Genomic DNA, 26,263 nt, shown 5'->3' on the forward strand with positions numbered 1-26,263 from the left:
CCCCCCTTATGCAGGCCTCCAGTAGTGCCCCCAGTAGTGATACCCCCTATGCAGTGCCCCTTATACAGTGCCCCCAGTAGTGGTCCCCCCTGTGCAGTGCCCCTTGTGCCCCCAGTAGTAAGCCCCTTATATAGTGCCCCCAGTAGTAGTCCCTCCTATGCAGTGCCCCCAGTAGTGGTACCCCCTATGCAGTGCCCCTTATATAATGCCCCCAGTAGTAGTACCCCCCATGCAGTGCCCCCATTAGTGGTACCCCTTATGCAGTGCCCTTTAAATAGTGGCCCCAGTTGTAGCTCCCCCCCTATGCAGTACCTCCAGTATTGCCCTTTATATAGTGCCCCCAGTAGTGGTTCCCACGATGCAGTGCTCCCAGTGGATGTCAGTGTCCCTAGTAGTGGTCCCCCTTTTAGTGCCCCTAGTAGTAGTCCCCCCCTTGTAGTGCCCCTAGTAGTAGTCCCTCCTTGTAGTGCCCCCCCCCAGTAGACACACACATAATAAAAAAAACAAAAAAACAATTACCTGAATCCTCGCTCCGGCTCCAGCCACCGCCATCAGCTCCTCCGTCCGTCCTCCCAGGCCGGCATGCTCTGCATTATGGGAGAGACGTCGTGACATCTCTCCCAATACCCACTGTGGGAGCCAGAAGACGGAACTCATGAGTGAGCTCCAGCTCGGCTTTGGCGGTGGGCACAGCAGTCAATGAGAGTCTGACAGACTCTCATTGGCTGCTAATTAAAACAAACACACTGCTGCTGGCACTGGCAGCTGTGTGCTTGTCACTGTGTAGTGCTGACCGAACTCCATCCGGTCAGCACTACACGTGCCATGCACAGGGCCGGATTAAGGTCTGTGGGGGCCCCTGGGCAACAAACATGTGGAGGGCCCTATTAAATGTGGACAAACTGGGGGTATGCACAATGGGGACCTCATTTAGAGCCCCCAGTAGTGGTTCCCCTTATGCAGTGCCCCCTATGCAATACCCCCATTAGTAGTGCCCCCAGTAGTCATGCCTCCTGTAGTCATGTCCTGAGTATTAATGCCCCTTGTTGTAGTGCCCCAGTAGTAATGCCCCTAGTGCCCCCAATACTAATGATCCCTGTAGTAGTGCCTCAGTAGTAATGCCCCAAGTAGTAATGTCCCCCAGTAGTAGTGCCCCCAATAGTAATGCCCCCCAGTAGTCATGCCCCCTGAGGTAGTGTCCCCAATTGTAATGCCCCTTCTAGTAGTGCCCCTTGTATAAATGCCACCAGTAGTAATACCCCCCCAAGTATTGCCCCCATAGTAGTGCCCCCTGTATAAATGCCCCCAGTAGTAATGCCCCTGACTATTGCCCCCAGTAGTAGTGCCCCCTGTATAAATGCCCCAGTACTAATGCCCCCACTATTAATGCCCTCTGTATAAATGCCCTCAGTATTGCCACTAGTACTATTGCCCCCTGTATAAATTCCCCAGTAGTAACACCCCTGAGTATTGTCCCCAGTACTAGTGCCCCCTGTATAAATGCCCCAGTAGTAATGCCCCAAAGTATTGCCCCAGTAGTAAAGCCGCTTGCAGAAAAGAAAAAGATAATCTTTTACTTACCTTGAGCCCTGCTGCCGCTGCCTTCCGGTCCGCTCGGCTGCTCCTCTGCGCTATGGGAGAGACGTCATGACATCTCTCCCATAGTGCACTGAGGGAGCCGGAAGCCGGAGCTCAGGAGTGAGCTCCAGCCTCCGGCTCAGCCTTCAACTGCCGCTGTGGGGAGGGAGCCGGGCGCCCGCTGGTTGCAAAATCTCAGCAGGCGCCTGGCAAATAGAGCCTTCTTGCGGCGCCGGGCTGAGGTGGGCCGGAGGAGGCGGAACTGGTTCCGTTTACTCTGGCCCACTTTACCACTGATGGGTGTGGGGGCCCTTTACGTGTGGGGGCCCAGGGAAGACCGCCCCTGTCGCCCCCTCATTAATCCGGCCCTGGCCATCACAGAGACACAGTCTGCCCTCGTCCCGCATGGTCGCAGCTGAGGTGCCCTCCACTATGTGACGCCCTACTCAGCTGCGTACCATGTCTATGCATAGAACCAGCCCTGGCAGCTGTACAGGAGAGGACGAAACATGTGGGGAGGAGACGAGAATAAAAAAAAGCTAGGCAATTCCAATGCGGTATATCTAGTAATAAATATGTTAGGTGAGGGGACAAATGTGTTATAAAATAGGTGCAGCACATACTGCATTCAGTAACACACACACCTATTTACCCACAAAGACGTTTTAACAAGAGAGAGTGTGGCCAGTGGCATAACAGAACTGGCCCAGCACATGTGATATCACAATGTCGGAGGAAGAGACCAGAACCTTGCAGCTGAGCACCGGTAGAACACCCCTAATCATGGCCCTGGCTATGGCACAACTGTAATTAGGTTCCTTACTTTCATTAGGGGTTGGCACAGGTTGCTGTTGAGCCCTTTTATGGCCCTGGTCATTTCTATATGTTTAAGCTTTATTGCCAACCCTTGAAATGTGTTAAATCTCCCAAAATGAACCTGTGATTTAAAAAAGAGTGTGCACCCTTGCTCAAAGCGGACAAAAAGGAGTATTCCCAAGATTCTGCAGTTTGTGAATGAGGCTTTTTGTCTTTTTAAAACACGTGAATACCAGACTCAGTTATACATTCATCAAAAAATTTATGTCACAGGGTTATACCATACTTGCTAACTCTCCCTCATTGTCAGGGAGACTCCCTAAACTATTGGTAATCTCCCTGTCTCCCTGAAAAGTTCATCAATCTCCCTCATTGCACCTTATCCCCATTATGTAGCTGTTATAGTAAAAAAACCCACAGTTATATACATTTATATGGGATCATTAGTATCATTTCCCTGCATTGGTATTTTCTGAAAAGTATCAGTGTGTTTTCATCAACACATAGATCTTACTAACTGCTTTTGGGCTCATTTACATGTGGATATAAGTCCATTTTTATGACACGCCTCTCAGATGTAGCAGTACACGCCCACTTTACCGCCACGCTTATAGGTGTTGCTTTCACAATCTCCCTGAAATGCTTTATCAATAGTAGGCAAGTATGGGTTATACCAGTATAAAAGTTATCAGCTGTTGTGCATATAAAATCTATAATAATATTAAAAGAGTAATAATAATGTAATTGTGATAATTCAAATAATTATTAACACTGTCCATTCAATTTTTATTAAGACAAAATCATATCAAACCAATTAATCTAAGAAAATAGTAGGTGACTACTTGCAGCAACTACCAACGGTTTATTACTTCTGAATTTATAGAGAAAAAGTAAATCATTTGTTCAGATTTCCAGAAGAAAATGTAGGACATATTTCAGATATACTGTGTTATACCAATGTCAGCAATGTATAAATCCTGAGCACAAACTCTTTATCATCAGAAACCTGTTCATTTTAAATGTTAAGAAGTTTGTAAAAATAAATCCCATGCTAATGTGAAAGGCTATATTTAGAGCTGAATTAAACATTTCTGATTTGGGTAAATGTTAGAATACTATGTCATACCCTGCAGAAAAACTGCAAATGATCAAGTTTAGCAAATATAACAGTGCAGTCAGCAATTAAACACATGCCTAAACTTGCCTATAATATTAAATAGTATGCAAAATTCTAGGCTATATAAATAGTAGAGTGTTCAACTAATGTTTTAATGCTCTCTGTGTGCAGGAGTTAGCACAATGAAGTAGCGTAGGATGCTGAGTTAGACTGGCGCTGAGAGAAGTTTTCAAAACTGTTTCATGACATTTTCAGTGCATGTGCATTCTTTAATCTCACTCCCCTCACTCTACTTGTGACAGCCTCTGTCTCTACCCTCCTGTCAGCCATAGTCTCCTCTCTCAGCAAGTCAAACATGTGTCCACACATTCTCCTGATACGTGTGCCGTCCCAAGGATAAATAATCACTGTATGAGCTATATCAGCTATGAACACCAGTGATTAATCTCCCATTAGGCAAGTGAGGGACATGCCTAGGGGCGCTATTTTCTGGTAGCGGTACTTAGATACTTATTTTACTTTATTTTTACTGTCAGCACGAAATTTCCCATCGACAACAAAATATTTCCACTTTACCATACTGTATACTATCTAGAGTAGACTGTGAATGGGTAGAACAAGTGTAGATTACCAAATTAGGCCTTATAACCTAATAATGAAAATAATAACATTGAATGGACGGCTATTAATGTTGTTCCTAACGGCGGCCTGGCTCATAAATCCACTCCTGACTAACACTTAGGAGTATATTTACTTATGATCGGACCTCGGGGCTAAAGTTAAAAGGGCAATAGTAATGCATACAAAGCAAGTCTGATTCAGGGGCATATTTATCAAACCTTGGAGAGAGATAAAGTACCAACCAATTACATACCTGCTTACCCTCCCGATTCCTGTGGGAGACACCCGGATCAAAGCACAGTCTCCTGATACTTCGGAAAATGAATTAAAACCCCCGCATTCCTCTGCTGTTGGGAATACTCTGCTGTAGAGCGCCTTCTCTAGCTGCAGTTGCTGCCGGCAGCCACCAGGGGGAGAGCATATGAAAAAGAAGTATCCAGAATTATAGAGCTTCTGCAACATTACCGCCACCTTTCTGCAGTGAGGCCAGTAATTACCCTCTCCTCTAGTTATCCCTACTCTCTGCTGCTTGACACATGGCTGTGACAGGTGCTGTGTGGCTGTGCTCCAGTTATAGAATAGTAAAGTATTACTGTACTGTTAATTGTGTGTGTATGGCATTATGGATGTGGGGGTGCATGGTGGTACTGTATGGGTATGGGGGCTGTATGCTGGGCACTGTGAGTTTGTGGGTATAGGGGGTATATGTTGATCACTGTATGGGTATGGGGGGTGTATGATAGGCACTGTCAGTGTGAGTATGGGGTGTGCATGCTAGGCACTGTACGGGTATTTTATTTATTATCAGTTATTTATATAGCACACACATATTCCGCAGGGCTTTTAGGGCTATGCATGCTGGGCACTGTATGGGTGTGTATGCTGGGCACTGTATGGTATATGTGGGGGTAAATACTGGGCACAGTGTTGGTATATGGTATGTATGCTGAGCACTGTGAGTGTGTGGGTATGGAGGCGGTGTATGCTAGGCACAGTGTTGGTATGGGAGGGTGCATGGTGATTACTGTATGGAAATGGGGGGTGTATGCTGGGCAGTGTGTAAGTATGGGGGGTGTATACAGAACATTATGGTTATGGGTGTGTTTGCTAAGCACTATATGGGTACAGGCGCGCCGTGCCTGGATAAAGGAGGCATGGCCTAATTGCAGGGCGCGGCCTAAAAAAGCATTTGAGGGGGGTGCTGTGAGCCCCTCAGCCCAGCACATAGCCAGTGGCAGGCGTGATCAGTCCCCACACAGGCATAGGAGACTCCTGTGGCTGCTGCTTAGCAGCCGCGAGCAGTCTCCCAGTGCAGCCCAGCACACAGCTGCAGTGATGTAAGAGGGGGAGGGGGGCGTCGCTGGGTCCAGGCCCCTGCTAGGCCCCTTCAGTAAGCCCTGGCCAAGTGTAATTAGTACCTGCTCCCCTCTCAGCGCCCCTGTATTGGTATGGGGGTTGTACCTCTTCTGGGCACTGAGTGGGTATGAGGGGTGTATGCTAGACACTGTATGGGACATACTTGCCTATCGTCCCGCGTCCTGCGGGAGTCTCCTGGGTCAGTGCAGGACACACCCTGAGTGGCAATAGATACGCCCACAGGTGGAGTTAGACACGCCCTTTGAGCAGAGCATGACATGTCCCTTTAACAGCACACCGCATTCCGCATTCTACTACCAACTATAATCTCTCTGACACTAGTTTTCAAAAGTATGACCAATTAGCTCCTGTCATTATTCAAACATAGCCTGTAAAATGACAGAAGATAACTGGTTGGTACTTTCTCTCTCTCCACTTTATCTCTCTCCAAGGTTTGATAACTCTCCCTCTCAGTGTTTATTGCTGCGAGAAAAGGAATTTCATAAATATACCCCTCAATGTTTTATTACATTGCAAGACTGATGATGAGATGATATACCACCACTTAAAGACATTTTGCTATCTTATGGTTAAAAACCAAACTATAAACGTATTAGCAGCCAACTCATTTGCACAGATCTGCAACACTAATATCATTACAAAAGGCTAAAGAACACATAGCATAGAACACTTTTGGTCACCTAGTGCATTCATAGGTGAACACCAAGGACCTTTTGAACACTTGAAAAAAAACAGTGAGCTAAAAAATCCAAGTCCCCACAAAGTAAAATATTCCCATTAAATGGGATGTAGCTGGGATCCCAGCAGTCAGGATGCCGGCGGTAACAATCCCAGAGCAGGAATCCCAACAGCAGTCAGGATCCTGGCTCCACATTTCTAACCACCGGCATGCCGAAGGTAAGTATTAGGCTTGGAGTTAGGGTAGGGGGTAGGCACTAGGGGGAGAGTTAAGCTGGGTACACACTAGACGATATGATGTCCTATCCGGTGGGTAGTGTGTTCCCGCTATGTTGTGATGATGCACGCTCCCGCGCGTTGTCAGCGATATCGCCTGTCGGACCTGCATGTTGTTACTGGTGGCCATGCTGCCGATGCTGGAGATACACAGACATGAGGTCATTTGCTCCAGTGCACAGAGATCTCTTCAATGTCAGTCCATAATGTCAAAGTCAATCCAACTTTCTACAATTTTAGTTTCAATAAAAGAAACATTTTTAACATAAAAAACTACTTAGCTTATCCTCATTTATGGTGTAAACAACAATTGGAGTCAGGTATACTGAAACTATCTTTATTACATCTGGCAATTCTATGTATTTTATATTTTATTACATTGCTCAGAATCTGCCTAGAAATATTAATTTCTACCACAGTGCAAATTGGAATCACAAATGGCCCCATTAAAATTATTGAAAGAGACCTAAAAACCATTAGCTGTGATGTGGTGTAATGTGGGGCATACATCAGTGCCGCGATACCCCGACGCCGATTGGCAATCAAAATGTTAATCTGTGGACATCAATGATTGGTGAATTGGGAAAATTCAACAAGTTCCCTGTCTCACAGATTCTGACCATTTTTGGGTCAGAATTGGGAAATCAAGATCGTGTTGAATTTTCCATTCCCTGACCCCAGCAACGGCAGAACAGGGAATTGGGGCAATCATCACAGCTGTATGGGCTCCATAAGACTAAAAAAATGTTGTGGTGTGAAATGCCAAAATATTCCCCTAAAGATTTGCCTTCTCTAACCATCTATCTCACTACTCTAATCTCTTCTGTACTGTTTTGCAAAACAAGGTGCATCAGTGCAACCAAGATGTGACTCATTAGGGACATCATTACTCCACCCAACTCCACCCTTTTGCCTAAGCAAAAAAACTGCAGATGCTCTACAAATACGGCCATCTGGTCCTCTATAACTATGCTCCTCAGTGGGAATCTATTCAGACTGGTGCAAATAAATGCATATAACACTGTAGGTCCAAGGCTCTTTTTGTTATACAGAATGTCAGCTTTGTGATTTGCAGTTGACCTCCTTTTTGTGGGAATGTGGCATTATTTGCAAACATGCAACCTAGTATCCTATGGCAGTCCACCAGAGGTGAGTATTGTGAGAGCAGATGGGGCACAGGCCAACCATAATGCCATCTTAGTTGAATTATGGGTGAAAATAACTGGGCGAACAATAGCTTTTTATTGGTCTGCTCGGTCACAATTCCAATGGTCATGGCACATGTGCCTATTCACCACCACCCCCCATTGCCGCCCACAAGTGTTCCTTGCCTGTAAATCTCTTTGCTAATAAATCCTCACTAAAAGCGACAATATTTAATTAAACTTGCGACTCAGATACCACGATAATCATACAACTGCATAAAGATTGGCATTGCGTCCATCTCTGTATCAGGCCCTAAGTCTGCCCCATAAACTTCTGAATGTTAATAAGGGCCTGATTCAGAGATGCACACAATGCCCGTCACTGCTGCAATCCTGTACACAATGGACTTGCAAATATATGCAAATGACTCTGTCTTGTGCACAGAGTCACCCACCTCCGGCATTTCACATTAGCCACTTACATGCAAAAGTGGAAACATTGTTTGCATATTGAACCTCCGGGCATCTTGCCTAAGACACTGAAGCCTTTCCAGTCTCATACAAATTTGCAGAGTCTCACTAGGGCACGCCCAGAACATGGTCCCAACATGCCTGTGTTTTTCTAGCCACCCTACCTGAAACACTGACTACCTGTCACTCACTTTGCAAATAAATCCTCTCAGTGACTTCCACTGCTAACCAACGGCTGCACATGTGCAGTGCAGCAGTAGCAAAATATCGTCCCACTGCGTCCGAAATGGACATTGTGTACAGCTCTGAATCAAATTTTTACACTAAATGATTTGTGTTTGATAAAAGGTACCAGTACTAACCAAAGTGGATATACAATTTGTAATAGAGTTGTGCCCCGGACCATTTTTGCTTGTTTTGGTTCTAATTTGCCATCAGGTTTTGGTTTTGCCAAAATGCTGTGACTGGTTTTGGATTTTTTCCAAAAATGAACAAAAAAAAGGTAAAACACATAATTTTAGCCTTTTTTGTTTCTACAATAACATTAATTTCCACTCATTTCCAGTCAATTTTGACCACCTCACAGTTCACAATATTGTTTTCATCCAGTTTAGCCCAAAAGGTTGCACCGAGCTAGCCGCCTGACTAAGCAGTGGGCGGCACAAACATGTGACAGTTCAACTTTAACACATGACTATGACACATCTAGGAAACAGAGGGACACTACAGTGACATACAGAATGGCAGTTTAATAAACTGTATGACCCCATAGAATGTAACCAATAATGTTTTCATTAATTAAGAACTAGATCAGAAGGAACGAAGGATTAATTTGTAAGTTAATTTAATTTAATTCTGAAAATGTTCATCAAGAAGGGCATTGGGGATGGTGACGATCAAACATTCTTCTGTCATTGCCTGTTATCTTCTAAGTTTCTGTAAAGAGAGAAAGAAGGATTAGCTTAGAATTTATTGGCAAATAAATGCACACTTGGGTTAATATTTTTGTTGTTAGCAATCAACCTACCAGTATGTTTTTGGATTGTGGGATGAAACCAGAGCACCTGGAGGAAACCCATGCAAGCACAGGGAGAATATACAAACTCCACAAAGTTAGGGCCATGGTGGGAATCAACCCCATGACCTCAGAGCTGTAAGACAGTAATGTTAACCATTCACTTATCCATACTGCCCTAGTTCCTGTAAAAGAAAAAAGACGCATTGTTTGATTAGTTAGTTAATTTAACTAGGACATGCGCAGTTTAAATAACCAAGCACTTCAGTGACAGGGACTACCACTTCTGTGGCTGAAGTGCTTGGTTTATTTGGGCCCCTACAGACCAATTTTTTGGAAGGACTACCTCCGATCACTGATGAGGGTGTTAATGAATTACATTATAATCTTGTAATAATAATGATGTACAGTAACATGGAGGAGGTGCCTAGATGGTTAACGTCCCTACCTTTACTAACTTTGGCCTCACAAATGGAGTAGTTGCCTTCATAAATGTTGTCAGATTTTGGGTAAAAATAATCCCACACCAAGAGGTGGATTTTGTGGTCTTTTGCCCAGGCATCACAATCACTTTCTTTTTATTAACAATACTCACTGTCAAATAGTTTTAGTACACACAAATCCCCCTCATCCTGTTCTACTTCCACACAAGCATCCTCGATTTCTACTATGCCCTCATCACAATACTGTGAAACAGTACTAGTATTGTCATGACTGCTGGCAGCAGCTGTAGCAACAATATTTGGTTGGTCTTCTCTAAACTGCACATTATCCATTTTTCAATTCGCAGATCACTGTGTGGCTTATATATGCACATGAACAAAGCACACTAGGGTAAAGCGCACCAAACAGTTCAAAGAATACAATTATTTAATTTAATTTTTGGATGTCACAGCTCTATTCCTGCATGGACTGGAGCCACAAGTCTTATATATGCACGTGAGCAACACACAGCGCACAAAACAGTACAATCCATAAAAAAAAATTTTTTTTGATGGAGCAGCTGTATTTCTGCCTGGACTGGAGCCACAGGGTTTAAATATGCATGTGAGCAAACAAAGCACACAAAACAGTACAAACAATAAAAAAATTTTTTTGATGGTGCAGCTGTTTCCTGCATGAACTGGGACACAGGGCTTATATATGCACGTGAGCAAAACAAAGCACACAAAACAGTACAAACAAAAAAAATTTTTTAATGGCGCAGCTGTATGGACTGGAGCCACAAGGCTTATTTAAACACATGAGCAAAACAAAGTGAACCAAACCATACAAACAATACAATTATTTACTTACATTTTTTTATGTCACAGACTCAGCTCTATTCAAACTACATGGAGCCACAGGACTTATATATGCACGTGAATGTCTTACTGATAGAGTCTGGACACAGCACAGCCAATACAGCAGAGTACAGTACAGAATACAGCAGTGTGTACCCCTTATACACCTTTACTAAGCAGCACAACTACTTGTGACTTGTGAATGTGGAAATAGCCTATACAGCAGAGTACAGCACAGCATACAGCAGCATGCACCCCTTATACACATTGACTAAGCAGCACAGCCACTTGTGACTTGTGAATGTGGACACCACAGAGTACAGCATAGCATATAGCAGTGTGCACCTCCTTTAAACTGCACATTGACTAAGCAGCACAACCACTTGTGACTAAAGTCTGGACACAGCCTATACAGCAGAGCACAGCAGTGTGCAGCCCCCTGTATAAACATTAACTAAGAAGCACAGCCTATATGGCAGAGTACAACACAGCAGCATGCACTCCCATATATATATATATATATATATTAACTAACAACACAGCTTATACAGCAGTGTTAAGCACAGTATACAGCAGGGTGCTTAACAAGGAAATGGCGCTGAGTCCTGTCCACGGCACCTTATATAGAATCCGAAACCCGCAAGAATCCGATGCTGCGAGGATGATGTTTTGCCTCAAAATGGAATCCGAGTCAGTCGGGAAGATAAGGTCCGCATCTACTCGGATTCCCAATGTTCAGGCAGGTTCGCTCATCTCTAATTTGTAGTAGCTTCCATTTTTAGGACACATCTTCAGATGCTTATTTAAATCATTTCTGAAATGATTTCACTGATTTCGTCCTGTTTCTGCAATCAGTTATATAAAATTACAATTATACCAAAGAAAAGTGTACACAAACACACTTTGCCACTGATTGATAGCATCATAAATGTATTATGTAACAAGTTATAAAAATGGCTATTTTTGTGTGATTCTCTTGGGGTAATTAGCAAATCACAGATGTGAGAATACAACATTAGAAAATAAAGGTGGTTATAAGAAGGGAGGTTGCAAAATCACCAGCGATTGCCTTATCATGATAATAAAAAGGCCCTAAACTGCTCTTATGGCAATATGGCTATTGTAGGCAATCTATGTGAATATTTGATTGTTGAACATATTTTTACAGAATATGAGCAGAGGAGAAGGAGGCGAGAAGATCACCAGCATCCATGCAGACTACGCCTGTTACTCACACTTGACCCTGGACTCACTCTCACATCAGGAGGTTGTGCAAATATTTATGCTCAACCACACAAACCTCCTGCAGCTTTATGAGCATGAGCCTGAGAGGGATAAGTTGGAGCCATTAACATCACACTTCACTGCTTTGTATGGACTGCAAAGATTAACTCCACTTTTTGGCCATCTCACAGATGACAGGACTCACACACATGACATTTTCAGGGCACTTTTCTTTAACCACTTAACTGGCTAATATTTTTTCAAAAAATATCCCCAAAACTATTTTTTTTTTATTGTCAGATTATGTAAATAATAGCTATTTAAACATGATTAAGTATAATATTCTTAATAAATATGTAAATTTGTTAATAAAATTATAGTGAATCAGGGTTAAATAGATAACAATTTTGGGGATTTAAAAAAAACAAACATTAATACAGTGAAAAAAGTAACATATGGCGATATATATATATATATATATATATATATATATATATATATAATATGCTGGTATCTGTATAGGTCCCAATAGAAAGAAGATAGGCGGCACTCCAATGGTAGAAAAAAGTGGATTTGTATTAAATGTGAAACATATTTACACAAACAGTGACAACGTTTCAAGGTCTACAGCGGACCTTTCCATCAGGACTTGTGTATCACAGTCGCCTACCTTCTTTCTATTGGGACCTATTCATTTCTATAGGAGATACCAGCATTGTATCCCACTCACAGGAGAGCACCCGAACAATCTTTGGCTACAGTCAGTCAAGTGCCGAACTACTGGATTTATATATATATATGTATATATTATAAGGCCCAAAAATTTTATACTCCTATATAAAATTCATGAGGGGGAATGGTGTTTAAGGGGCTACACCTCAGAAGCTATTGTACATACCATGCTGAAATTTGGCATGGACGGGTAGAACTGTCGCTCAGTGTCGCATGGAAAATTTCAGGGCCACAAAATATAAAATAGGATTTGGGAGTAATCTAAAGTTCCAACTGTCAGTTTTTTTGCCCACTTTCAATTAAAACCACTTTTTTACTGTAGTGTATGGGGGATTTTTGGAGGGCATAAGTCAGGGTAGAGGGCGAATTTAGACTTGGGGTTTGTTTTACTAGGTGCTCTTGTTCCAGGGTAGGTACTTTTGGGGTTAAGGTAATTGAGAAAGTTACAGTTTTTAAACTATTACCTCACAAATGCCCCATTATACAGATAGGGACCTTCAACTTGTTGCACAGCCTCAGTAGGTGCCTCCTGGTGGGGGTGTACTGTGACTTCACCTGGGTGCACAAAGATGACTGCGGGCGTTAGCAGAGGTGGGACCCAGGAGAGGTATTAGTGGTGGCTGGGATCGGCATAGGTAGCAGGAGTTAGCAGCAACGGGAACCTGTTAGGGGTGCAGGAATTAGTGGCAGTGGTGCGGGCAGTAGTGGTGGGACCTGGTGGCGGTGCAGGCGGCGGGACCCAGCGCTGGTGTGGGCGTTGGCAGGGGGACCTGGTGGATGTGCTTTGTTGGCAGTAGGCCTGGATCTGAGAGGATCCAGTCCCTGTCAGTCATTCTGCAAGTTCGGCAGCAGTGCCCATTTAAAAAATGGCACCTCAGCGCCATTTTTGAAATTCACAAGATCTACCGCGCACGATCTAATGATTGGCATATTCATTAGATCTTGTGCGATAGCAGACAGATGCACACTTGGATCAGGGAGATCTGTGATGCCTGCATCTGTGTGTAAAAAAACTAAATACAGATGCACGGATGGGATCAGTGAGATCTGTCTGTGCTGCTGTGTTTAAAAAAATTAAAACCAAGTGTAATAATAGAAAAGAAATTAGCATGCCTCCTCAAAAAAAGAACAACCAGTCCCAGGCTTTGGAGACAAAGTACTGGTTGTGCTAAATAGAGGGGACAAACAACGTAGGGGTCCCCTGTATTAAGCACAACCAGCACCGGGATTTTCAGCCGGTGAAAGGGCTCCATGGCTGTGGCATTACCCCCCACTGGAAAAAGTTAGGTGCTGGTTATGGAAATTACAGGGGAACCCTACGCTTTTTCCCCCCTGTATTTCCAGTACCAGGACTGGCTTAAAGCATAGTGCGGGCTGTGCCAAATATAGGGGACCCCTAGGTCCTTTGTCCCCTGTATTTTGGCAGCCAGGAGTGGCTCTATAGCCAGTAGTCTGGTTCTGGTTGTGCTTAATACAGGGGACTCCTACGTCATTTGTCCCCTGTATTTAGCACAACCAGTAATGGGTCTCCAAAGCTCGGGGCTGGTTGAGCTTAAGGGTGGGGGGCAGGCTGTTTTTTTTTATTTCATTTTTTTACACATATGCATGGACGGATCTCAGTGAACTGTCCATTCATCTGTGTCTTTTATCACAGGTGCTTGCTGCCAGGGCCGGCGCTAGGCTGTGCTGCGCCCAGCGCCATCCTATGTTGCTGCCCCTTCCCTCCTCCGCTCCCTCCCCGTGAGCTCTAATATGACCTATAGTGCTGGGAGGGAGGTTTGCGTTTCCTGCGCCCTCCGGAAAGAGCAGCGCTCCGGGCGACGGACCTGCTTGCCCGTGCCTGGAGCCGCTACTGCTTGCCGCACGGATAGCTCTGATCCATGTGGGCATCTGTGTTTTGATACATGCAGGTATACTAGGTGAGTATGTAAGATAGTGAGTGTGCATGTATGTGTTAATGAATTTGTACTTTCACTGTGTGTTTAATGTCTTTTAAAATATTTCTTTTGCCTTAAAACTACAGGTACCAGCGGCCCGTAATGCCCTGCATGCTGGCAAGTGTGGTTCTCCAAGTACCAGCATGCGGGGTAGGCTTGCTGGGACTTGTAGTTCTCATGCAAAAGACCATATTATTTAATCTTTCTTAGCACTACACTATACACTATCAACCTGGCACCCACCACTCCAGGGGTGCTGGGAATATCCCTGGGCTTTTAGCCTAGGCCTGGGGTGACCTGGAGAGGGGGACCCCTTTATTTGGGGTCCCCCCTCCCCAGGGATCTCCGGGCCTGGGCTGACTAGCGGGGGGGGGGAACCAGTGAAAGTGTTCCCCTGGCTGTGGAATTGCCCACAAGAAAGGGTCCGGTGCTGGTTATTGTTAGTACAGGGGACCCCTGCACTTTTTGACCCCCGTATTGCCAAAGCAGGACCGGCTCAGCTGAGCCCAGTACTGCTAAATACAGGGGACCCCTATGTCTTTTGTCCTCTGTATTTTGGCAACCAGGACTGGCTCTGAAAAGCACATTGCTGGTTGTGCTAAATACAAGGGACCCTTAAGTTGTTTGTCCCTTGTATTTTCACAACCAGGACTGGCTTTGAAAGTCCTGATTGTGCTCTAGGGAGGGAGGGACGCCATTTTTTATTTATTTTTTTACATTTATTTGTTTTCATTTTTTTTAACACAGATGCATGGACAGATCTCACTGATCCGTCCATGCATGTGTCTTATTGATTTTTTTGTCAGATGCATGCCGCATGGATCAGTGTGATCTCCAAATAATTGTTTTTACACAGATGCCTGCATCACAAATTTCACTGACCTGTGCACTGCCCCACTGCTGCCACTGCCCCACACACCTGCAGCCTTCCCTCCACAGCCGTCTCTGCACCCCTGAAACACCTCCTGTGTGCTGTCCCCTCCACCACCAGTGCTTGTGTACCATTTTGTTGCCCTTCTCCCCTGCAGGTGGCCCAGTTTGCTGCTCCTGTCCCTGATGGTTAATAAATTATAAAAAAGCAATGAAATTCCATAGACAAAAACCTTATGGTATCACATGTCCCATTAAGGCTTCTTAGATAGGATGTGAAATTTCACAAAACCTACTGAATTTCTGCCACTCAAACTAAAAAAGCAATGAAATTCTGATCAATAAGCAAATATGGTATGCCATCACACCCTGTGGTTATCTGCAGATTTAGCACTCTCACAGAGTGAGATTGCTGTCAATCACAAAATGGTGGAACTGCTAATTCACAAAATTGTGTGCTTACTGGAATACACACATGCAGTATATGCAACTGAGGTCTGAGCAGAAGATAGAGCTGCACAGATGGGATAAAAGTGGGGTGGATAGGGGGATTAGACAGAGCGGTGTGGGTGGGGGAGACAGAAAGGTGTGTAGAGGGGGAAAGATTAAGCAGTACAGATGGGGGAGAGTCTAAGTTGTGCAGATGGCTTAAAATCAGTGGTGCAGATGGGGAGGAGACAGCAGTGTGGATTGGGGGGAGACAGAGTGGCTCAGTTTGGGGGGACAGAGCGACGTGGATGGGGTGTAAAGAGTGGCATGGATGCGGAAAGACAGAGCAATGCAGAAGGTTAAGACAGATTGGTGCGGATGAGGGACTAGCAGAAATGGAAGAATACACAACAGTAAGGATTGGGGAAGACAGATTGGTGCGGAAAGGGGGGGCAGAGTGGTGCAGATGGGAGGAGACAGAGTGGCACAGCTGGGGAAACAGAGTGGAGCAGATGGATTAAGAAAGAGTGGCACAGATGAGGGGAAGACATAGGAGCATAGTTGGGGGGATGGTAGTGGTGCAGATGGAAGGAAACAGAGTGGCACAAATACAGGAAGAAAGGGTGGCATGGATGGGGAAAGGCAGATTGGTGCGGCTAAGGGAATACAGACTAGCACAGTTGGGAGACCACACAGCAGTAGAGATTGGGGAAGATAGAGCAGCATGAAGGTAAAGATACTGTACATGCATAGACAGAGTATGATAGTTTTAGCAATTATGGAGCTGAATTTGTATTCTGAATGAGATGGATGTATGGCGTGTGAAGGATGTTGAAACCCAATGGGATTGTTGTTGTGACCAAATGGGAAGATTGTGGGCACTGAGTTGGAGGAGTGTGCCAAATAACTGCTCAGACCTCAATTGCATAGACTGCATGTGTGTATTCCAATGAGTGAATTAGCAGCTCCACCATTTTGTGAGTGACAGCAACCTCACTCTGTGAGAGTTCCGAAACTGCAGTTAACCACAGGGTGTGATGGCATACCATATCCCTATTGTGCAAGGAACATTAAGGCATCATTGAGTGGCAGAAATTCAGTAGGTTTTGTGAAACTTGAGATAATGTCTAAGAAGCCTTGATGGGACATATGAAACCATAGGGTTTTTTGTCTATGGAATATATATATATATATATATATATACAAAAAAGAGAAAATCGCACTGCACTGTAGCAGTAAATGTAGGTGCAAAGTCAGTCCATTAAATATCCATATCCATCCACTGTTCAACGCTCCACCAGGGGCTCAAGCAGAGATTAGGCCAGTACTCTTTCTCCAAATCATCATTTTTACTAGTGATGGTATACATAGATACATTGCAGGGCAGCATGTATGGCAATTACTTCAGCATATCATACTTTACATAAACCATGTTGGTAAGCTTAACTGGGGTCCCAAGTCATTCCCAGTGCATAATCCCAACAGCTGTTTCGGTTAGTACCGTCGTCAGGGGAAAAGCCTTGAATTGTTGTTTCATTTGGGTCAATGAAACTTATATGTCTCCTTCGCTCCTTCAATCATAGAAGCCTGTGGCAGCACTTATTGTGGTGGAGATATCCTGCAACTCTGCTGAGTCCATACTACTCTGAGGGGATGAGGAAGGAGCAGATTTATTAGCATTAGATTTTTTTCTACCTGCTTTAGTAGCCATGGGGGAGCTATAGGGACTTGGAGGACGTAGACCCGTCAAGGAACTTGTACATACCCTGGAAACCAGGAAGCAGGTGAGAGAGATGCGGCGGAATGGAGGCGTAGGTCCCCAAAATAGTTTGAAACTCGCTCACAGAATCATTAATATATAAATTACATATGGAAAAACAAGGAATGCATCCTGAACAAACTCAGGGTTCCATAGTAAATCCCAGAGCAAATAGCATTTCTGAGGAAAATTAAATCACACAGCAGCCAAATACAAAAAAAAACATGCAAGTGAAGCGTGACATATGCTGTGTATTTACTAGATGACAGGGCAAACATAGCAAATAACAAGGTACACTAAATACAAATTAGTGTCAGCATACCTCCCAACATTTTGGCAATTGGAATCGATACTTAATGTAAGTCCCAATGGCGCACAGGCACAAAAAGAGGGAAAAGCTTGTGAGGTGTCCTTTAGGGGTGTAACCGCGTGTCACATTGGAGGCAAGCCAAGCACTCCGGCAGTTGCTGTGGTACCCTTAGCCTCCCCCCAGCACTAAATAGCCACAGCAAGCATGCGTAGAGTGTTCTCCAACCTCCTGATCACCCTAACGGAGGTTAAAAAGGTACAGTGCCCACAAAGCGGGACTGTTCCGCTGAAATCAGGATGGTTGGGAGATATGGTTTGTGTACTATTATGCAATCAACCACAAAAAGTAAATCTAAAACATAACAATAGTAGATGACAAATAATACAAGTGTTACAAATCGCTAGGCAATCTGCATGACGGATGACGTCTCGCATCGCTGGGAGCATGGGATGATTCTCCATTGATCTGATTGGAGCGTCACCTCTTTTATGCCTGGCAGCATCCTCACAGCCTTGCCGGCTATAGCGTTTTCGTATGTGCCTTTCCGGTTCCTGTAGCAAGATTCCTCCTCAGCGAAGTTGTTCTTCCACCACGGTCTCCACAAGGCCGCATCAAGTCCTCCGGCTGTATTAGCTGCACCACGGCTAACTTAGCCGCACCACAGTCTCCACAAGGCTGCATCAATTTCTCCAGCTGTATTATCCGCATCACGGCTAACTTAGCCGCACCACGGTTTCCACAAGGCAGCATTAATTCCTTCGGCTGTATTAGCTGCACCACGGCTAATTTAGCTGCACCACAGTCGCCACAAGGCCGCATCAATTCCTCCGTCTGTAATAGCCGCACAACGTCTAACTTAGGTGCACCGCAGTTTCCACAAGGCTGCATCAATTTCTCCAGCTGTATTAGCCGCATCATGGCTAACTTAGCTGCACCACGGTCTCCACAAGGCCGCATCAATTCCTCCGGCTATATTAGCCGCACCACAGCTAACTGAGCGCCACACCGGTCTCCACAAGGCCGCATAAATTCCCCCCGGCTGTATAAGCCGCATCATGGCTATCTAAGCCGCACCACTGCTAATTAAGCCACACCACAGTTTCCACAAGGTTGCAACAATATCACTGGCTGCACAAGCCGCATCAATTCCACATCAGCTATACCAACTGCATCAATTGCACTGGCTGCACAAGCCACATCAATTTCTCCAGCAATACAACCGGCGGCCCAAGCCACATCAATTCCTCATTAGCTATACAAGCTGCATCAACACCACCAGCAGCACAGGCCGCATCAATTCCTCATCAACTATACCAGCTGCATCAATATCACCAGCTTCACAAGCCACATCAATTCCTCATCAGCTATACCAGCTGCATCAATACCACCAGCGGCACAGGCCACATCAATTCCTCATCAACTATACCAGCTGCATCAATATCATCGGCTACACAAGCCGCATCAATTCCACATCAGCTATACCAGCTGCATCAATACAAACAGCAGCACAAGCCACATCAATTCCTCACCAGCTATACCAGCTGCATCAATATCACCAGCGGCACAAGCCGCATCAATTCCTCATCAGCTATACCATCAATACCGCAGGCTACACAAGCCATATCAATCTCCTGCTATACCAACTGCATCAATTCCACTAGCAATTCCTGTTGCATCTATACCACTGGCTGTATTAGCTGCATTACATGTCATCCGCTATAATTGTCTCACGTGAAACTCTGGTCTTCCTAGGTAATCTGTGTAAACCACTACTACTCATAGTTTAAGTCCAGGAGGCCACCTAAGTACCAGTGAACGTAGTTAGTTCTAATGGAACAGCGGGTGGCTGTTATTGGCAGAATACCCCACCTTGCTTGAGTTCTAGGGGGTTTACACAATGTGGCCTAGGAAAGGCCAGCAAGTCCAGCAACCAATAGGTAAATAAAACAAATAAGAATAAAAGAAAACAGACTGGCTACCCCTCCACTGTACCCCTGTCTCTTTTATGCCCTCTGTCCTCTCCTCTGTGCCCCTGGCTCAATGCCCTTGCTCTCGTACTTCCTCTGTGCCACCTCTTTTCTATGCCCCCCTGATGAGTCTGCCACACATACCCTCCCCCCTCCATGATCAGGATCATTATGTGCTGCTGCCCAGTTTCTGGCCTCCTCTCCTGCCCCTCTCCCATATGTGATAGAAGATAATGAAACAAAACTTACCTGCACCCAGGGATCAGTGAGCTCCTTCTGTAGTCTGGTCAGCTGACCTGTGCGGTCAGCTGAGATGCCAGACAAGACTTTTATTGCACCTCAGCTGACCGCACACAGCAGTTGACTGGGTCACAGAAGGATCTTACCAATCACCGATTCCTGGGTGCCAGTAAGTTTTATTTTATTTATTTTCTATTATAACTATTTATTTTCTCTGTTATCAGCCAGGCTGATCAATGAAGCCAACTCTGGTTCGGCTCTGCCTGTCAGCATGCAGAAATGGCAAAGCACAACCTGTATAATGCCATCTGAAGATGGCGTTATTTTCACAATGCTCCCTCCAGTATTATTTTGCAATTTGCCTTTAGTTAATCTAAAATAGATTGCATTTCCTATTACAAGTATGGGAAATGAAAACTGCATACTAGAAATATGTGAATTTGAGGGCATGGAGGAGAATCTTGCAAAATCTCCTCCAAAAGCCCTATGATACATTTAAGGGACACTAAAATAATGTGAAAAGGGTTTGAAAATATCTGTTTTAACATTATTTTAGTAAAAAATAGTATTAATAAATATGCCCCATTGTAGAGAGAAAGGAAAATAAAACTGATCATATTGGGTCACAAAATTATTAAATAGGAAAAATATTTGTAGAATGTAAAGAAAAAGCTGATCTTTTAAATGTTTTTTATTTTTAATCTGCATTCACAAAGGAAAAAAATGTCAAGAAATAGGTTGTGCAGCAATAGCCTAAGCACACCATTAAATGCTACTTATTAAACACAGGAGAAGATACAGTTGTACATAACAAGATTAAGACAAATGACATCCGCCCACTAAAGGAAAGAAGTTCAGCAATTGATAGACCAGTTTTTTTTTTTATATTTATGAATTTTCTCATAATTGGGTCAATGCCACAAGATTTGTGAAAATATATGTTGTACCAACCACCAATAAGGGAACATAAGCCTGTGAACCTGACTTCTGAGTAAATACATTTTGATGGATTCTGAGGTATCTGATTCTTAAATATGCTGTAGAAAATAAGATGATATACAGTGTCAGCATGCTTTCATGCCTAATAAATAAGTAGAGATATTTGGATTCCGGTAGTGCGATTGATGTGAAATATTTGAATTTAACAAAAACATATTAAGACTTGGCTAAAGTGATGCATCCAGGGGCCTTCACCAAGAGGACAAGTCTTATGGATTGTACATTTGTAAGCAGGGCACTATGATCTCATAGTCTTTCAATTATTATCCAACCTTATTACTATTTTGTTCCCAATTGTAAAATGCAAAGGAGTTTGATGGCACTCAATGAGTACATTTTAATAAGAAACAATAAATAAGATGGGGCCCACCCAGGACTGGAGAGATCAGTACTGGTGCTGTCTGCATCCCAGTGGAGAAACTGCAATTAGTACAGATCAGGCTTGTTTGCCTTTTGCAGACTAGTGACTTCTAGGGCGCTGGGTATCCAGAGGAGCCATAAAATAGGAGATTGTTAGTTTCCTATATCTCATCCAGCTGCCTATGCAGTGAGGGTGGTGCTCATTCACTGTACATGTGGAGATGAGTCCAGCAAGGAGGACAGCAGGGCCCTATTCACAACTAGTGACCTTATTGCATAATTACTGTACTGTATATACTTGGATGCAGCATGTGCAATTTATGAACATATACACACATTAATGTAACTTAACGGGACCTACTGTGGGAAAATAGTACTGAGGGCCTGATTCAGCAAGGATCTCAGTAGCAAAGATGCACGCAATTGGTTGAGTAATTCGCATTGCGCATGCATTGCAGTGCACGTGCGTGAACTAGCAATGGGAAATGCATTTGCAGAGGCTACACAGACCCAGAGCACATTTACTGACAGGAAGTGCTATGTGTGGGTGGTGACGGGGGGGTGGTTGGGCGAACGCAGGCGTGCCAGTGCTTTGCAATGCCACTGCAGGGCCGTGCATAAATTACCACTGCAATACCATACGCAACATGAGGGCTCATAGCGTGCATGGAAGTTAGCAATTCCTGAGTGAGGTCTGACCTGCCTTAACTGTGCATATGGGTCCGATGTTACTCGATGTTACAGATTATTTCGCTATGTTGCCCACATATACGGATGTGAGTAAGGGGAAGTGGGCGTCCTTATGGTAAGCTGTGATCACAATGCGATTGCAAACATTTGTATTTAACCGCTAATATTAGCAACTGCGGTGCATGCGTTCTAGCAGGATAGTGATCCTTGCTGAATCAGGCCCTGAGTACAATTCTGAAGTGCATTACTGTATGTTGCAACATTTTATGCGTATTTCTGTAAATTGTCCCACAACAGTTAAGAGAATAAAAATATTAATGTATAAATACTGTACGCAGTAACTGCCTACAGTAATGCATTGAAGGCATTGTACTGCAATTCTACATTGTCCACGTGATAGCCGCATCCCTGTGACTAGCTTGCTACAGCACCACCTCCATCAACTACATTTGCTGTTTGAGACATGTGCAGTACAATTTAGGAAAACCTCCATCTGCTGGTTGAAAAGTGGTATTACACACTCTTGCAGCTGTGTACAGTATGCTGCAACTTAGTATACAAAGATGTGCCACGGCACATGCATAAGAAGTGCCATATATCCTGTGTTATGTGTAGGAAAAATAGTAGGTGTATGTAGACACATCTGTATATCCAATGTACATACTTACTCAAAAGGACTTAAAGCTAATACTGCTGTGTAAAGGTGTCTACAAAATACTGTTAGTGTGGGGATGAAATAATTGTGCAAAGTCAGAGCCGACCCTAGCCAAATTAATGCCCTAGGCAAGATTTTGGATGGTGCCTGGGTCCAGAAGAGGGATGTGGCCTCATGGAAGGATGTGGTTTCACTTGCTGTGGCCCTTCCCCCATTTTGCTGTGCTCCCAGCATCCCTCTCCCAGCACACCCCACCTAGCACAGATCACAGCACAGCACCCATTTACAGCGCCCATCACCTAGCACAGGACCACCCTCCAAAGCACAGCACCACTCTCCCAGCACAGATCACAGCACAGCACCCCTCACCCAGCACAGTACAGATCACAGCAGCCGTAACCCCTCTTTCAGCACAGCACCCTTCACCCTCTTCCAGCACAGCACCCGCATTAACCACTAACCCCCGTCCAGGTGCCCCACCACCGGCTGTTCCGCCGCTCACTGTTTGCTGCTGCCGGACATGATTGGAGCTGTCAGCTGAGCTCCGATCATGGATGCTGCACAGTGGCAGTAGCAGCTGCCAGAATCTGTGCCCAGCCAGCAGCAGGTGCCCTGTCCATGCCTGCTCTAAACCTCCGCTGGACCTAGGTAGGCTTGGGTGCCTCTAGGCATTTGTTTAGTTTGCCTATGCCTAAGGCTGGCTCTGTGCAAAGTTAAAAGCATTTTGTACAGTACATCAGCCCAAGTTAGTGAAATAGCAGCCTAGGGGGTGAGCGTTGATGAGCGGTGTGTGTGTCGTACCTACTTCCTTCTGTACTTGTAATTAGTCCTGACCTTCTGTCAGCTTTTGGACCACGCTCCAATCCTGGAATCCCTTAGTCGTTGTGCAGAGAGACTAGGACCCCCCAGAGAACCCCCCAGCAAAGCCACTACTCGTTTGGACAGTGACTATGAATTTTATTTAACTGGAACACTGTGTCACGGTACTTTGGTGAATAAAAGGTCAGTTATGCAAATCAACATACAGTATTGGAATTACTGTTGGCTAGAACTGCATTTCAGAGTAAACAGAATTCACAAATGCAACTACAAACTCTGGATCACATTACATGCATTACATATTCAGATAGCTCTTGAAGGCAGTACTCTTAGCTAACTGTGAAATAGATATAGCAGTCCTCCCTGCTAGTATTGGTAGCAGACAACACAGTTCTCAAAGTATGTGATAGCAATTATTTCTGTTTTCCCTGTAGAAGTAGGATAGCAATTTATGCAAATCTCCTTGTAGAATTAGAATAGCAGTTATGGCAATCTCCCTGTAGAATTAGTGCAGCAGGTTATACAGATCTCCTTGCAGCATTAGAGTAGTGAGTATGAGTTCAGTTTTCACTTCCTTATAGTGGGTAGGCTGAATACTGCAGCTAGCTTATACTGGCTGCCTAGTTACTGAAAGTCCTTTCCCTTGGGTGCAGGGTTGGCTGGATCACTCCTCAGTGAGGAACAAACTAGTGGGCTGACAATTGGGGATGAGCATTGAGGGCTCTTGACCTGTCCATTTGTGCTATCTCTGTTTTATCTGGCCACCCCCTTCAGCTGGTCTCCCCTGTGACTTACCCGGAGGATCAGCTGTCACGGATGTCTGCGGCTCCTGGTTAAAACTGGTGTCCTGACCTCTGCCGTCAGTCCCAGACCCGTGGCAGTATCACAGGCGCAGCTCCTGCCCGTCATGTGTTAATTCGCTGCCCGCTCTCCTTATCTGAGCGACTGACACCTGCAGCGTGGCTCTCACTCAGCAGCCCCTGAAGCCTCTGCTCTTCGCTGATTCTTGAAGCTCACACTGGATCCTGACAAGCTCCGTGCCTGCTCCTGTCAGCCCAGCTCTCCTCACAGCTCTGTTTTCCCTCCTAACAGGCTCCGCCTCCTCAGTTCACAGGTCAGGCTGCTCTTTTCTCTCAGGGCTCTTCCTGCTCCTCACTCACTCTGTTTGAGTCCCCTGGGTCCTAAAGCCCTCCTGCTACCCACTGATGTCACAATGTGAGGGGAATGATTAACCCCCTCAATGCCAGTGTTCTTTCACATAAACAAGACCTACCATTAGGGCCAGACAGTCTGTGTTGGGGCATCACATTAGCTTTATAGTTAACATTAAAATAGAAGGTATCATAAGTTGTATTCATTTGTAAAGACATTAACATACATTTTATAAGGTTTTTTTTCCGAATAAGATTTTCTTTTGTTGGTATTTTGAAATAAACAGTCGGAAGGGGATAGTATAGATAAAGGGACAGGACCGGCAACAGAAATCTTAGGGCCTGCAACACTGATGTCTTTGGGCACTCCCCTCCTTCTCCTCCTCCTCCCTTCCCTGCGTGCCAATACCTGCAGTTGCCTTATGGATGGGGAGGGTATTTGCAGTCCGTGCAGCTGAGTAGATGGTGGCGTTGCAGCTTGCTGTTTGTGCTCGCAGGTTACACTGTATGCTTGCTTGCTCCCGCCCATCTCGTCACCTCCTCGTCCTCCTAGGTTGCCACGGTGGCAGAGAGCCAGAGGCAGGGACAGAGGGGCTGGTGAAGCATTACACATGACACAGCAGCATCATTTATTACCTAAACGTATGCAGAGAACCAGATGATGTGTCCTCAGGGGGATGGGGGTCTGTATATCTAATTTAGGTGGCTGTGGTTGATGTAACAGCCCCTAAGAATTTTTTGTTCTTTGCTCCTCTGAACCTCAGGGCCTGGGACAGATATACTCTTTGTATCCTCCTGTCGCCAGACCTGGGAAGGGAACAATGTTTTGTCTGGCCCAGGATTATTTGAGCCACCCACAGCTCATCGGATACCATTTACTTATCTGTCAGCAGAACATATCAGTCTTAGCTTATTACAGTCAGCTCTGTGGGTGCTGTTAGTGACTTCTCACCAATATTTTTGTTGCTGCAACCACTACCCAGATCTGTGCACCATATTTTTCAGTCATAAGGGGGATGGTAATAATTTTAGCACCCACATTCATTTAACAAAGTTGGCTTCTGTGGCATGAACCAATGCCTCCTTGATTCATTTAAGTACAGTTTAAGCACAATTGTTTCCCTTCTAGACTAATAAAATATAAATGACAAAACTTAATACTTTTCCATTTCTCACTCCAATACCATCAGTAAGAGAAGATGTGGTGTAAAATATGCTAATTATATAAAAAAGTTATATTATTAAACTTTGCTTCTTAAGTAAAAATACATTTTAATTCAAGTATATCAGCTATGCATTAAAAATATACATTGAACACATGTTATGAGTCTAGAAACAAGAGTCTGCCTGTGTGTTATAAACCTTTGTAGGTCGTAGAGTAAAGATAAGCTTTTATTGGTTTTAACTGGAACCCTGGAGACTAAAAGCATCATTTAAAGTACAGAATTGATTGTCTGGCTTTTCAAACTTTACTACTATTGTCATTTACAACCACAGTCGTTATCCCGGATGATTTAAAGCTTTGTTCCAAGTAACTCTTTCTGTTCGCTTTAATGGATCTCAATAACGTTTCTGACAGAAGCAATAATCTTCATGATATATTGCTTACTAGCTTACATCAAAATGCTCATTATTTGTAATATTATCCTGTATGGGTATTAGCATGTGCACCCAGCAATCTAGTTATATATACAGTGCAGCACACTGGTTAGTTATGTGCAGGAAGGAACTCACTATAATGAGC

At 44.4% G+C, this 26,263-nt stretch overlaps 1 long non-coding RNA gene across 1 annotated transcript; it reads right to left on the reverse strand.

Annotated features, from left to right (window-relative positions):
• Positions 1–6,756: 6,756 nt before the first annotated feature.
• Positions 6,757–24,461, reverse strand: LOC148535154 (uncharacterized). The gene is made up of 3 exons (XR_015876070.1): positions 24,164–24,461; positions 9,107–9,279; positions 6,757–9,015 (listed from the first exon to the last, which is right to left on the reverse strand). It is a non-coding gene; the product is annotated as an uncharacterized LOC148535154 (long non-coding RNA).
• Between the last annotated feature and the right edge of the window lie 1,802 nt (positions 24,462–26,263).

The sequence above is a fragment of the Taudactylus pleione genome, unplaced genomic scaffold (genome assembly GCF_031769625.1).
Source record: "Taudactylus pleione unplaced genomic scaffold, aTauple2 ptg000055l, whole genome shotgun sequence".
Classification (NCBI taxonomy): domain Eukaryota; kingdom Metazoa; phylum Chordata; class Amphibia; order Anura; family Myobatrachidae; genus Taudactylus; species Taudactylus pleione.